This window comes from Panthera pardus, unplaced genomic scaffold (assembly GCF_024362965.1).
Source record: "Panthera pardus isolate Hobbes unplaced genomic scaffold, ASM2436296v1 HiC_scaffold_17, whole genome shotgun sequence".
NCBI classification, from domain to species: Eukaryota; Metazoa; Chordata; class Mammalia; order Carnivora; family Felidae; genus Panthera; species Panthera pardus.
In genome coordinates this window covers 72,622,244-72,638,173 of record NW_026526732.1, presented here as the reverse complement: position 1 = coordinate 72,638,173, position 15,930 = coordinate 72,622,244, and positions in this window count along the sequence as shown.

The window sequence follows — 15,930 nt, the reverse complement described above, 5'->3', positions numbered from 1 at the left end:
CCTCCTATATCCTCCTTTTCTACCTCAGAATATGCCCCTCTCTTCATGTACCTAGTATCTCAGAGAATTATTTTATTTTATTTTATTTTATTTTATTTTATTTTATTTTATTTTATTTTATTTTAATTTTAAGAGAGAGAGCATGAATCGGGGAGAGGGGGTAGAGGGAGAGAGAGAGAATCCTAAACAGGCTTCTTGTTCAGTGGGGAGCCTGATGTGGGACTCAATCCCACAACTGTGAGTTCAAGACCTGAGCCAAAATAAAGAGCTAGATGCTTAACTGACTGAGCCACCTAGGTGCCCTGAGAATTCTTTGTGGTAGGTTTATTCCTTAAAATTTGCATTTTAATTTCTTATTGGAAAGGAAAAAACTAAGAAACTTAGTAACTAAGATTGAGATAATGGCCCCAAATGCTTTTGCAAGCAAGAGGATCCAGTATAAGTAATGTCCTGTCCTCTCATATCTCAGGGTCTGTACTTGAGCTATTCTGTCTGCCCTTCTGGGTGATCCTCCTCCTACACACAGAATTCATTCTATCCCTCTCAAGAAAAATTCCTGCTTGCTCCATGTGGAATTATTCCTTTTGTTCTTAAGGTACATTCTGTTTGTTCTTATAGCATATTCTGCACTCTTCTCTTCTGTAACACTTAGGTTAGAGTTATATTCTGTCAGTTCCTGGAGGTCAGGGATGGTGTCTTATGTATTTTTTGTCCACCATGGAACCCAATGTGAGGCTTTGTCTCTGACAGATATAACCTGAGTCTGGAATTCAAAAGGCAAATATGTGTGTGTGTGTGTGTGTGTGTGTGTGTGTGTGTGTGTGTGTGTGTGTGAACTATAAGCCTCTATTGAAATCTTCTAGGGTCTTTTATTTCTTAGGGGAATTTGTAGGCTCTGCTTTGGGCTGTGGCCGGGTTCCCCACCCTTGTTCTTTTGTGGGTCTGGTCTTTAGAAAAGGAAACTCTTCAACTCTTAAAACATTTTGCAGCTAGATGGTGTTCCAGGCCTTGGAAACATGCCCCTCTTTAAAGGATATATGATGTGGAGAGCAATGGAGGGGAGTTATATCTCCTTTGCACAGTATCCTTTGTTGTGTCCTGGAGAAAAGAAAATCCAGACAGGAGTATTTCCCATTCAATCCAGGTAATGCTTATCACAAGAATCTTCTGTCCCTTGCAAACACCTAGTCAGTGTAGGGTGACTGCAGACTCCTGCCCCCTTGGACTGAACGTTATTCAGGTCTAGACACTATCCCTGAAGTCCAGGAATGATAGCACTTATCTTTGGCCTAGCCAAAGTCAGGATAATGCTAGATGCTATTACAAATGGATCCCACAATGTATAATATCTCAAACACAATAGTTTATTTCTTGCTTAGATAGTAGTCCAAAGTTGTGATTTTTTGTTGGTGGATGTTTCCTTCATGAAATGATTCTGGTCCAGGCTTCTTCCATCCTGTGGCTCTGTCAGTGCATAGGGGTTGACATCTACATCCAGCCAGGGGAATGGGGGAAGGTGTGAAGGTACAATAATTGCTTAAAAGCCTTGAAAGTGATGCACATCATTTCTGTTCACATTATATTGTTTCTAGCAGCGAGAGAACTGAGAAAGTAGTCCTTGACTGGGCAGCTACTCTCCAGAGACAACTCATAACTCTGTACCATAGAAGGAAAATTCTGAATTTGGGGTACAGTTAACTTCCAAGGTTGCTCTGCTGCTTTTCTAGGGCGAACACTATTTTTTCCAACGGCCCAGATGCCCAACTTACATCAAAGGGTTGTCTGCTGCTCACTGCCACGTGGTCATCTTATTACCATTGAACCACTGAAGCAATTCCTACTTCCCATCAGGTATTGGCAAGTGTCCTAAATGTACTTCTGTCTCAGTCTCCATCTGTCTTGGGCAGAGGGGAAGAAAGCTGGCCTCTCTAATAGGTACTTAGCAGGACTTGGTGATGCAGTTCTCACCCTTATACCAGGCATTGCTCATCTCTCCCCTTCTCATGAGGGGCACAGCACAGCATAGTCTTGCATGACTTGGATAGTGGGATGGGACACTTTCTAATGAATTTCACCTAAGCTCATGGTGCCTAATTTAAAACAGTTGCTTTGGCAGATGACCTCTGTCTGCCTCCAATTATAGCTCACAGCTGTGGACCTCTTTGTTCCAGTTTTCTTAAGGAGACTACCTTAGCCCTGGGCATGTGTGAAAATGGTCCTGGGCCCCTGGACCTGATCTATCCATGTCTTTTCTTTTTAGGCATCCTCTTTCACAACTGCTGGACTTCACAACTTATGGCCTGTCTTGGAGCTAGAAAGATATTTAATTGAATTGAATTTCAGAGTTTTCTTGAGAAAGGGGAGGTGTTATGTATTACAGAAAATACTTCATAAGAATTTTACTGAGCAAATACTATGTCCTATGTGGTGTGAAAAGAGCTATGAGAAATTTGAAGAAGCGTAAAATATGGTCTCTGCTTCTGAGGATTTTCTAAGTTAGTTAGCAAGAACTGCTAATCACCCAGAAAACAGAAAACTAGTGTAGTGAGTAACAAGGTACTAATTTTAGGCTACCACCTAGATAGAAGTCGAATTGAGGGGAGGCATCTTTATTAAGTATCCTTTCTGACAGTCTTCCTTGCCATCCTTCATTTGATAAAGTACAAAAATAAGGCTATCTTTTGTTTAACATACCCAATGTGATAAAAAAAAAAGAAAGTTTTAACTGTTGTTATTTTATTCTTCAACTTTCAGGAGTGTTCATTTTTTCCAACTCCAAGAAAGTGTACCCAAATTTAGTTTGCACTTCTAAAATTTGGGGGGACTAGAAATATTTATTTATTTAATTCTTGCTCATAGTAAAAATACAAACAACACTAATGAGTTTATGGTGAAAAAGAAGTTTCTCCTTTACCCTGTACTTCAGACCTCCTTGGAGGCAACCATGATTATTACCTACCCCTATGCTTCTAGAGGTATTCTGTGAGTGTAGATGCTGAATATCTCATTCTTCCTTTCCTCCCAACTTCTTCCTCTCCATTTGCTAGATTGGTAGTTCTCGTTTTACTGTGCAAAATAAACACCTGCGAACTTCTTAGAAATGCAGATTTCTTGCCTGCCCTCCCCCCCAAGAGACTCAGCGGGGCTGGATGAATTCAAGAAATTTGCATGTGTGACTAAGTGATTCTGAAGCAGGTGATGCCTGCACTTACTTTGACATACTATTTTAGAAAATAATTAGGGTCTCACTGCACTGGGACCTGTGATCAAGTCTCAGCCTGCTGTGGTAGATTTTATCTATTCCTATCATAATGCCATCCTCCTTTTTCCAGTCTTTGACCTTTACTGGCGTTACCCTTCCTTTGGTCACCATGGTGATGCTCAGAGGTCTTCCACGTGTAATTAGCCCAAGGATGTGGATTTGTCCCATTGCCTCTCACCGACTACCTCACGGCTGAGTTGCAGAGTGTCATTAGCTGGACTGAGAAAACTCCATTTGTTTTCTTTCTTCTTCTAGTAATATAATTGCAGTTAACAGCAGTTTTCTTGTATCTCTGAGGAATAAGTAACACTCACAAAATCATAGACTTTTGAGAGACAGCAGTAACATAGATATTGTTTCCACACAACTTGTAGATGAGGAACCTGAGACCCAGAGAGATTAAGAAACATAATCAAGGTCACAAAATTAATGGCAGAGCTTACCAGAAACCTGGGTCACTAATTCTGAATCTGGAGCTCTTTTCTCATCTTCGTGGCAGCTAAAACCTCAGGGTCCCTGAAAGGCTTTCAAAAGTTCCTGTTCCCCGGTCTGCCTACCACTTTGAAATATGTCCTTCTGTTACCTGTCCACCCCTCCACCCCAACCCCCATGGGTCACACTAGCCCTGGTTGGTTGTCTTGCTCAGGATAATGATAGTGTGAATTACTTCTGAGCTCTTGGATATGGCAAAATTTCATCTACTTGAACTCAGGTCACCAAATGCAAAGCAATTGTGAATGGAAAGGGTTGTGGTTACTTTAAGTTTCTGTGGGAATGCAGGAGCTCACAATTCTTATTCTCAGCTTCCTCAGACAAAGACCCAAGGATCAGTCCTTATTATTTTTCAGAGGTTGGGGGAGGGTTGAGGTCATGAAAAGGTTGCTTGGTTTACAGTCTCAACCTGTCTCCCTCCTCCTATTGACAAGGCATCAGGATGGTTTATAGATTGTCACCTCCCTTTAAGGCCTGTTTGCTAATGTTCTGAGACATTTATCCAATCTCAAGAAACTCAAGGGACCCGATTTTGACTTTGAATTATATATTATCCATATTTGCAATGGAATGGGCAATTTTAATGGAAAAATCTCATCAATCAGGCCAGGGATTAAGAAAGGCTTTAATTTGTATATTTGTTGAAATCATCTATATTGATGTAAAATTTTTATAGTTCTATGAATTTAACAATATTTTAACTTGAATGTGATTAACACTCTCCCACCTCCACATGTGTCCTTCCATTTTTTTTAACCTTTGTGAAATAGTAACTTACTGTACCATACCTTTGATAATGTCCCCAGAGTTTAGCCAAGAGAAATATCAGACTGTCCTTGGAGAACATGGCTGTCTTGATGAGAACAGAAGGATTCCCGGAAAAAGGTCTCAGTTCCTGAAATAAATTACAGTAACTTCAGAAAGGAAATTATCTATTGAAAGAAACGTTTACTAGACTAGTGACTTTTCCCACATTTTTGTAATTTACAAACTATATTCAGGAAAAGGAAATTAACTGGAGGTTTTGGATACAAATGGTGAGAAATGGGAATTAGCATTTGCAAGCCTTTAAATACATATAATATTGTATTTATGTAATTAGAGCTGGTGGTGAATCACTCTAATACCTTAACTGATTAAGTTGCAGTCTTTCAAACAGGTATTTACATTAAGCCTGAAGATAGGTACAGGCATGAAAGCAATAGTATTTTTTTTAATCTATTGTAACCTGCAGCCAGTAAATTAGTCTCTCTCTAGCTGTAGGATAAGGAATGATGCTATTTTGATTATGTGCATTATTCTTGGAATTCTGCTTCCCTGGGTAAAGGTTGTCAAAGGTTGTATTAGCCATGCATTGAGGCAGGGACCGCGTATCCAGGCACACACTCAAGGTACAAGCCATGCTATACATATCTGCTCTCATTACCCCATGTATCAGTGCTTATAATTTTTAAGTACCAAAATTGTCCATTGCTGTTTTTGGCCCACTCACTTTCTTTTGAGAATGATGGTTATTATTCTGACATTTTGTTTCATATATATTTCCTCCTGCCCTTGAAATCCAAATAGGTGTTAGTTTTCTATCCATATATTTTCATACCTACTGCACCATTGGGCTGGGCTCATTTACATTTAGTTGTCTTGGGAGGGTTAATGATTTTATTTTCAAAAGGTCAACTGCTGACACACAACCTATAAAATAGTTAGCTGTCCAGAGTTCTTTCCACTCATTCCTCAAATACTCAGTTTTTTTTTTTAAATTCACTACTGAAAATCAGTTGCCTCTAGGAATTTCAATATTACATTACAGCATAACAAACTATCCAATATCACTAATGGCCTATTTAGGAATGAAATGCTTTTCTTTTGGTTTTAAGCAATTTCTAATTTTGACGGGGATCAGGCACCATCTACAAGGAGGAGTTAATAGCTCCCTGAAGGGACACATCACTAGCCAGGTCGTAAAAATCATGCATGGCTTGCTCGTTCAGCCATAAGGCAAGAGGAAAACAAATACATCTATTTTCCCCCAGCATTACATTTGTGGTCTGAAGATGCTTGGAAAATTACAGTCATTATATTATTATTGTTATTTTTTTACAATATTTCTGAAATCTGGTTAATTATCTATTTTGGTCTATCTGGTATTTATGTATTTATATCCTTTCCCTAAGAATTTACTCTCTAAGATGTCTTCTTTCAAAATCATATCCCAAACAGGATGTAAGTGCTGGGATGAATATACACCATTTGAAGCTTTGCCATGTGAAGCTTTTGTCTGGAAAATTCAGGCAAAAGAAATAGGGAGGGGAGAAATTACTCAACATATTTGTTTTGGCTGCTCAATCAGATTTGTGGGATAATAACTTTACTTCTTTATAAAAAACACACCAATCCTCTCCTATTTCTGTATCGTAAATGTACCCCAGTTTGACTAAGAAAATTGATCTGAACACAAATGTGTCTGCTTTGTCATAGTAAAATGTGCTCGGGTAATGAGCACCTCAGGAATGGATGGAAGAACACAGAGCAGCAGAGGAGGAAATAGGGCTGGGGGCAGGATTTGGATCCCACCTGGAAACCGAATGATAACAATCAGCAAAACCATCCCAGTATCAGAAGAGAAGGCCAGATGGTGAGGTGCAGAAGACTTGCTGTAACTAGACGTAGCTGGGGAGGGGGCTTCCCAAAATGGCCTAGAGATGCTCACATTATTCTCCTCTGAGGAAAAAGAGAGAGAGGAGTATTTATTATTAGGTGGCTGCAAAGAAGCACCTTGGATTCAGGTCACCTGGAACCCAAGCAGATTCGGAAAGGATGTAATTTTCCTCATGGGGAAAGGAACTAATGTTTGTTGAACTCCTAGTAATGGGCCAGGTCTTCCATAGATGTTATCTCATTTTATTCTGCACAGCATCCCTATGAAGGAAATTACAATAATAATAGCTATAATCCTTTGCATGCTTATTATACGTCCCACATACTGGTAAGTGCTTGTTTTTCATTGCTTTGCATTTGCAGCCCTTTATAATTCAGGAAACAGATTCAAAGATGAGGGCAACTTACTCAAGGATGCACAGTTCATAGAGCTGAAATTTAAGCCCAAATATGTCTGACCCCAAGCCTAGACTTTCTGGCTTACCATGATGTTTCCTCAGTGAATGAAAATCCACTGGAGATGGAAGAGCCATCTGTTAAATTCTGGGTTGTATCTGGTGGGTAAGCTGGGTACCTGCCATTTACTTGGGTGGGCCAAGTCATTACTGAAATCCCTCAGAATAAAGTCAAGGTAATAGTCTAAGGAATGAGGGTTTCCATGACTTATGGAGGGGCCAGAGCAAAGAGTAGAAATATTTGGCCAGACCCCATCCCTAGGTTACCATCTAATGATAAATAACCAGACACACGAAAACAAAAGACTCCGAATCTTTAACCCTTTGATTGCTAGCTATGAAAGCAATCTTAGGAGAATATTGTAAACCTTGATTGGATGGTACGTTGGAAAATGTTATTTCATTCAGCATCCCACACTGCTTTTGGGCTTCACATCTACCACATAATTATGAGTCTAATTCTGTTTCATAACTGTTTCCAAATGTGAGAAGAAGGACTGGGGCCTCTGAAGAGGAGGACTTTTTGGATGGAGCCTGTCGTGTTGAGCTCACAGGTGGTTTGACTCTCAACACAGCCTCAGAGGCTACTACAGCAATATTTGGAGATAAAGCCAAGGGGAGGAAAGCTCAAAGATGCCAAAAGAAGGGAGTCAGTAACTAGAGCAATGTAGTCCCCTGTCCCTCATAGATTCCAGTGAGATTAAGAAAAACTTTCATCTTGGATTTCCTTGGCCTCCGATGTTCCAGGATGTGGTTGTGGTATGCCAGAGTGTAGTTATTTTGAAATTTGAGGTTTATGCCCAGCTACCACCAAGAATTCTCAGTGGGTGGCATTGACCATGCTGTTTCAGACTTAAGTGGGAAAAGAAGTGGGTTCAGAAAGAAGCTTTTGTCTAAAACATGCAGTGTTTTCATGATTATTGTAATTTTTATAAATGAGGTGGCATCATTAAGCTACACTATGTAATGGCTTTCAGTTAGAATTTTGTGATGTGCTTTAAAAAAAGCCATATATCAGGTGTATAAAATAAACTTGCTAAATTCTGGGCTCTCTCTTCCCTCTTCAAAATGCCCCAAATTTCATGCTGTACTTTTAACTTATGATAAAGACTTTATTATCTGACATGTTGGAAAAAAGAGAGAGCAGCATAGGCATTCAGACTTCTAGTTATTGGTGCTTTAATTTAGGCTAATTTCCTAAATTTCAAGATGTACCTCATGCCCTGACTGCCACATGAAGCGGAAAGTCACAGATGTCCTCTGAACAATTATATAAAGGTAAAGAGTTGCAACAACTCTGTAGTTGAGAGAGCATGAGTAGACCACCCAGGCATATAAAAACCATCTCCTGTAAGTCTGAAAACCCAAACACTCTAAAATTCATCCTGAAACCATGTAAGAAAATCAAGCTTCCCTTTAGGAATAGTTAGGATTGAAAATAAACAAGTTCTTGTGAAAGCAAAGGAGCTACTTGGCAGAGGAGAAGAATAAACTGCTATCCAGCTATCAGAGGTGTTTATGAAAATGTGACAGGGTAGGTCAATGCCTGTGAAACTGGGTCAGTCTCTAGGTTCATAACCAGAGAGTGCTTGTTGCAGGATAATTTTTTCATTAGGGCTTAAAAATGGAGCAAAAATTTATATTGGAGGACAGAAGACAAAGCCGGCCTCTGGAACCATCTATGTGGTAAAATGCTGGATACCATGGCTCTAGCAATAATAGAAATTTTCTGTTCTGCTGCTTTCAGAGTTAATTTTCTTCTCCTCTTGAGACCGAGAGGAATTACAAAAATATTTTATATCAGATTTGCAATTACCAATAAGTTACCCACCCCCACTTTTTCTTTATCAGCTTTGCCCTTTCGACAGGCAGTCCATGGTAAAATGAATACATTCAGCATATTTTCCTGTTCACAAAGCATAAATTATTACTAACTATGGTGAGAAGCTATTTGAAAAGCTGCTTTATTTTATAGAGGAGTCTTCTTTTATCTATAAATGATTCTGTTTGAAATCAAAGAAGATACTGTCCTATCTTTGTGACCTCAGGAAACTGAACTATGATGACATATTTCCATTCTAAAGAGGGCAATGAGAAGATTCATACATAAGCTGAATAAACTCTACTAATCTATTCCTGCTCTTGGATCAGATTCCCGGTCTTTGAAATACTAGGAGAATTACCATAGCATTAGTATGTGATACGACACCATTGCAAATTATCTGATGAGTGTGTTCTAACTGGTAAGCTTCAGCCTTGGGTTGGGGGGTTGGACTCTGTGACCTCAGAGATCCTTTTCAACTGAAACGCTTTACAGGTCTTTCCTACCATAGCCCTTCAGTAATAGGCTGTTGCTCTGTTATTTCTGCTAGGCTTTTGGCTCTAATGCATTAAGTCATGATTTCCCTCAAAGATGCTCTGCTGTTCCCACACCTGGAAGGATTGTAGCAATTTGATGAAGTATCAGCTTGAGGTAGTACTAAAAAAATGTGTATCAATCAAATGACTATAGCTTTTATTCAATGACAAACAGCCTGGAAATTCATAAATAGTTTTTATGCAACAGCACATTTATTCAGTCCTCATTTCATCTGATGCTTGTCTTCTGCCTGGTGCTTTCATCATAATAAATTGGGTATTGAACCGCAAAGTTGGCATTTAGCATTAGCATGTTACATTGTACCCCTTATCATTTTGCTATTTTCTTCATTGATTTTTGTTTCTATTTATTTATATTTTTATGTCACAAGAGAGCAGTAAGGATCAATGATTTCTGAAAATGAACATTTTTAATGAAGCAGTTTTGACTATGACTTCTGAGTATTTGGGCATTGGCACTCAAGGAAAGAGATTGGACATTTTGAACCTTGTGTGGTAAGGCAGAAAATAATACTGAATCAAAGACTCTTGGCTCTGAGCAGGGCTGACTCACAACCTTGGCTCTCCCATTTAGCAGGAAGCAGAACTTGGAGGAGACTGGCTCACTTGCCCAGAGGCACGTGCGTGAGGTTGAGCAGTGGGACCAACTGCCTGACAGGCCGTGTTGGTTGTTCTCTCAGCGAAGTGAAAAGCATGTGAAAATTATTCATCCTCCTATGTTAGGTCTTAAAATAGTTCGTACTGTTGATCCATTTATAAGAAATGTGCAGCTGTTTTTCTCAGTCCACCTGGGTGAAAGTTCAAATGACTGAAAACTCTTTGTGGTAGAAACACATAGGAAGTGTAAAATTTTGGGGTCAACTTTCACTACTCTCCATTTCTTGCCTGATGATATCTCTTTAGTCACAAGAGTTTTTACCCTTGAACTGCCTCTTATGGAAGCCACTCCATTACTCAGTTTAGGATCTCAAACTGCTTGCTGTATCACTGCCATTGCCTTCCAATGGCAGGAAGTGGTTAGGGTTCCTTGGGTGCAAGCAACAGAAATTAATGCTGGGTAACGAAGAGGAATTATTGGGAGGAGACACAGAATCAGCAGAGGATGCACAATTGGGTTTGTGAGTAGTAGGAATCTCTGTAAGGCCAGGAATCAGGAAGCGTAATACCTGCATCAACTGCAGCCATTGGTGATGTGCAATTATTCCTTCTGACCCTGCATTCTGCTTTCAGAGAGTGTCCAAATGACTGACACTCTCTATCCTTGGAGGTGTTGGAATGAGAAGAAAGAAAATCTGATCCCATGGTTTTCTGGATCCCTGGAATTACTATCCCTGCAAAACTACATATGGTGGGATGAGGTCATTACCCAAATTGAAACTAGATGGTCATTAGAGAGTGGGAAAGGATGCTGGGGGACAAATGTTTTTGAGAGGGCATTTTTCCCCCTTTACTTCCTCATATCTAAAATTCATTTCAATTCAATTCAACAAATATTTATAGTAGTCTCAACTTATCTGCAATTCCCCTTTCCATGGTTTCAATCTCAATTCAGAAGCAGATGATCCTTCTGACATTGTCAGAAGGTCTATAGCTGCCTAACTCTATATCACAATGCCTGTGTCATTCACCCCACTAGATCTCTTCATTTAGGCATCTCACATCATCTCAAGAAAGCCAAGGGTGAATATAGTACAGTAAGATATTTGGGGAGAGGGAGAGGGAGAGAGAGAGAGAGACCATATTCACATAAATTTTATTTTAGTATATTATTACCATTTTTCCATTTTATTATTATTGTTATTAATCTCTTACTGTGCCTAATTTATAAATTAAACTTTATCATAGGTATGTATGTATAGGAAAAATCATAGTATATATAGCGTTGGTATTATCCATGGTTTTGGGAGTCCACTGGGGGGTCTTAGAATGCATTCCCTGCAGATAAGGTGGGACTGCTGTATTAATTATCAATCCTGCACAAGGTGCTGTATTAAGCATTGGGAATTCTGGGAAGAGAGATCTTCTATAGTATGCTACTGATTGTGTTGCATTTAGTGGGGCCATGCACTCCCATGACTTCTTTTTTTAAGACCTTATTTTTCAGAGAGGCTCTATTTTTAGAACAGGTTTAGGTTCACAGTAAAATTGAAAAGAAGGTTCAGAAATTTCCCATATAATTCCTACCTCCGCACAAGCATAGCCTCCTCCATCATCAACATCCCCCACCAAAGTAGTACATTTGTTGCAATTGATGAACTTATATTGACACATCATAATCACTCAGTGTCTATAGTTTACATTAGGGTTCACTCTTGTTTTTTCATAGTCTATGGATTTTTGACAAATATATAATGACATGTCTCTACCTTTATAAGTATCATACAGAATATTTTCACTGCCCTAAAAATGTTCTATTATATGCCTGCTTATCTCACCCTTCCCCTAACCCCTAAACACTGATATTTTATTGCCTCCAAAGTTCTACCTTTTCAAGAATCTCATACAGTTGGAGGGCAAGAGGTGTGTGTGCAGGGATTGCTGTTACATGTCTTCCCTTTTCCTCCCAACTACTTCCCTCTATCCCTGGAAGTTCACACGGGAGGAGAGGATAAATGGATATTTGGCATACTCCCCCTCCCCACAAATTCCATAAGAAGGAATGACAAAATGCCCTGTAAGATTAGAGCTTTGTTCCAAGAACTCTAAATCCTAGAGACTCTATGACCTTGTCTTAGATTTCTCTTTTTCAAACATTGTTCCATAGCCCAAAGTCCATTCTGTTGGTTGGATTATTTGTTCAGCAGCTATCTTTGTGCTAGGAAGTCTGTCATAATCTTCAGTGCTTATCACATCCAATGTTAATGATTTCTTTCCTGGCTTTTGGGGTCCCTAATAACTATCTCCATCTTAACTCTATGTTTTATCTCACTGCCCTTAACATTGGCTTTTCCTCCTGTACTGGGTTCTGCCCCCTCCCTCTTTTATCATGTACTGCCCTCATGGTCATACTTTTCCTTGTCTGTAATGATTTCCTTTTACTTCCTACTCAGGTTGGCTCAAGTACCACTTCCTTTAAGAAGTTTTCCTTGACTATTTCTATCCCACAACATTCTTTTATTCCTCCATATCCAACAATGATTATAATCTGTATCACACAATTTGAACTTGATTATTATATTATTCTATATTTTTCTTACATTTTTTCTTATTAAATCTTATGCAACTTTGCTGCTTTGCCCTGCAAAGATAGGAACTATTTCTTTTATTTCTTTGGCATCTCCCAGACATGTACAGTTATGCTGAAACCTTAAAAAATATCCTGCTATAATATATAGACTTGTCAAATCACTATGTTGTACACCTGAAACTAATGTAACATTGTGTATCAACCAAATTTCACTAATAAAAAAATACCTTGCTATTTTCTGCTGGCTACTGAGCTGTTACCCTGGGCTATATTATAGTCTTTCTCAAAGGCTACTCTCTACTTCTATGTTTGCAGTGATTTAGGGGAGGGGAATGTGTACTGACCCGTAAGTCATGTTTTAGTGGAGAATAGAACTTCTTTTCTCTTCCCCAAAAGGGTCACATCGGAGTCAACCCTTTCTGGAACTTTCTCTGTTCTCCCCACTATTTCTACTTTTGGGTGAATGAATGGCCAATACAAATGACTGAAGCTTGATATTCTTTTTGGAAAATTTTAAGAGGATGAGCTGTGTTCCTAGAAAAAGAATGGGCATGTGTCTATAGCTTCTCAGAGAGAGAGAGAGAGAGATGCAGCAGAGAGAGAGAGAGAGAGCGAGAGAGAGAGAGAGAATGGGTTCCACCCTTACTTCTTCATTTCCTTGCTCTTTGGTCAATGAGGAGGGCCACTTTCTCCTTGCTTTCTTCACCAAATACAGGGTCTTTCTATATTGATGATGGTGATGGGGGTAGCAACAGGCATTTGTGCTTTGTGTTCCAGCTTTTCCACCTAAGGGGCTGATCAGGTCTTCTTTTTCCCATTGGCCTGTCTGTCCTCAACTTGGAGTAGGAGATATGAAGCCAAACAACATTGTCCAATCTAACTTTTTCCAGGAAATCTAAACCTTGGGCATGGGGCTGTTTAGGTGGTTGCTTAGTCTACTGATAAAACCAGTACTTGGATTCTTGGTCAGATGTCTGTTCTGGCCTGTCTACTCTCGTGGCCACAACAATGGAGAGGAAGACAGGTGAGTGCTGGTTTGGGACCCCAAACGCTGCATTACACCCCTAACATGAAATAAGTTCAGGTATTGGGTTAACCAGATGGCTGTGTAATTTCAGTAGAGAATATCCTATTCTCTTAAATAGGCATGATCTATGTGGCATCAATGTGTGTGTGTGTGTGTGTGTGTGTGTGTCTGTGTTTGTTAGAGAGTTCTTTTCCCCACAGTTATACAGAGTAGCAGTGGGGTGATATTCTCAAGCAGGCCATCAAAACTACCAGACCCTAAAGCCTACATTGACTTTGAGGGGACCCTGCCAATTTGTGCAAGACGTGCTAAGATGTTTCTGAGTTTGTGGTCATCTTTGTTAATTCCTTTCAAAACCTCTTGCCCAAATTCAGGCTTTATTGAGCTCCCACCCAGCCTATGGCAAAGACCACATTTGCAACATGTTCCATATCCTGGGTTTCCCTGACCAGTGTGGAAACCACTGATAGTGATACATTGTTAGCAGCACAGTGCTGGAAGGAAGTAGACCTGAAATTAGCATCCTTTTTAGGTGTGAGGTGTGAGTTTCAGCATACACTCACAGGCACACAGATATATACTAAAATTGGTATTATCCCAGAGCCCACCCTCCTCCCCCTTATTCTTTGGAAATAGGGCTGGCATGTCTCTAGCTTAGTGATTTTGTGTCTCTTGGCAATTATTTCCTATATTGGAAACTTCTTTGCCTTTCTTCCTTTCTAGTGGCAGGCACACTAATGACTGGGCTTGTTCAGGATTCCTGTGAGGCCCTCCTGAATTCTGTGCTTCCTCCTGACCCCAGATGGTTCTCTGTGTAAAACAGAGAGATGGTGGGATGGAGCATAGAACCCAGTGTGCCTTTAAAGCAGGAAACATATTATTGGCTTTTGTTAACCTCCTGGCTGAGAGCCCTGTTTATTTTTATTAATAAAACATTACATTCATAAGCAAAAGTAGAATAACAACAACAACAATAATAATGTACTTTAGGATTGTGTTCAGCCAAGTCTTCTGTTTTCCTGAGATGGAGTAGCAAAATACACCCTCTCCCCTTTGCCCCCTTCTGCCATGGAGGTGAATGGGCTTTGAAATCCCTTTGATTCTGAATAAGCAGCAGAATGAAAGGGGCTTCATTTAAAATGGGGAGGCTGAGCCAGCTTGCTTTCTCTCCAGTTTCCTCAGTGAGCTCAGCAGCCGACCTTTTGGCTCAGCAACTGGCCTGCTAGTTAAATGCAACCACTGAACAATCACTTGACAGGATTTCCAGCTTATTAAGAATGGAGTGTGGCCACAAGGGATTCAAGCAAAAAGGTAATAAAAGAACACCTAATAAAAACTTTAAAATGTGTGCATACACATTCCAAGGTAGAGTGATCTTTAACCCCCACTAACTGCTGAAGGGTTAGGCTTTGGAGTCCAAGGATGAAGAGAAGAAACTAGGGTTGTAAAGCTAAAGATTCGAGGATATTTTTGAATAGTGGCCTTTTTTTTTTTAAATTGGTTTCTAAATGATAGAGCAGTGATGTTAATAGTGGTGCTTATACCTAATTTTCATTTTATGTATTTCAAGATGTAGGCATAGCTATATCCATAAGTAAAAGAACATAAATTGTTCAGACATTTCATAACAAGACCATGTCTCCTACTGCTAATGAATGAAGTATGCAGTACATGTAGGAAAATCAGAATGTCAGCTTCTATAACCTTTCATGACATATATCTTATAGCAGGGTACAATTTATCTGTCCCTGCCCTCACCTGCTAATGAATGAAAATATTTGAAAAATATATTTTCTGAGAAGCTCTTGACATTGCTTACTACTCTATAGTTTCTTCTTAGATAACCTTAAAAGGGATCTGGTTGTCAATGTAATGATCAAAAAACTATAGATGCCCCTCAATTTTGTGATATAAGTGAATGTTTCTTGCTGCCTATCATTCAGCTACCTTTTATACATTGTCACATTTTTCTCCAGAGGAGAAATACTGGTTCTCTTCACATGGAACACTGTGAGATTGTTGGTGCCATGTTTATTCACTTCTGTTTCTGAATGTGAGAAATTAGAAAAAAGGTCAACATAGGATTATTAGGTGACTTTCAGAGTCACCAGTGGTGACAGGCAGCTTCAGCAGAATAGCTAGAGTCAGATTCCGGAAGTCAGAGTTTCTATATAAGGCATTAGAATGTGGTGGAATGTGGTGCTGCCTGGAACCAGAAGGCAGGAGACCCAGCTAGCTCTCTGCTGCTTATACCTTGTTTCACTTCAGACAAGGCATTTCACAGCTTTGTCCCTCAGTATCTTCATCTGTGAAATGGGGTGTGTGAGGTGGGGTTATATAATCACTAAGCCTTGGGCTTTGACACTCTGATCATTTGATTATGAACTCCCAAAAATCTCAAAGACCCTCCGAGGATCAGCTAATTCATTGCCTTGTGTTACAGTAATTCTGTACCAATTACACGCTGGAT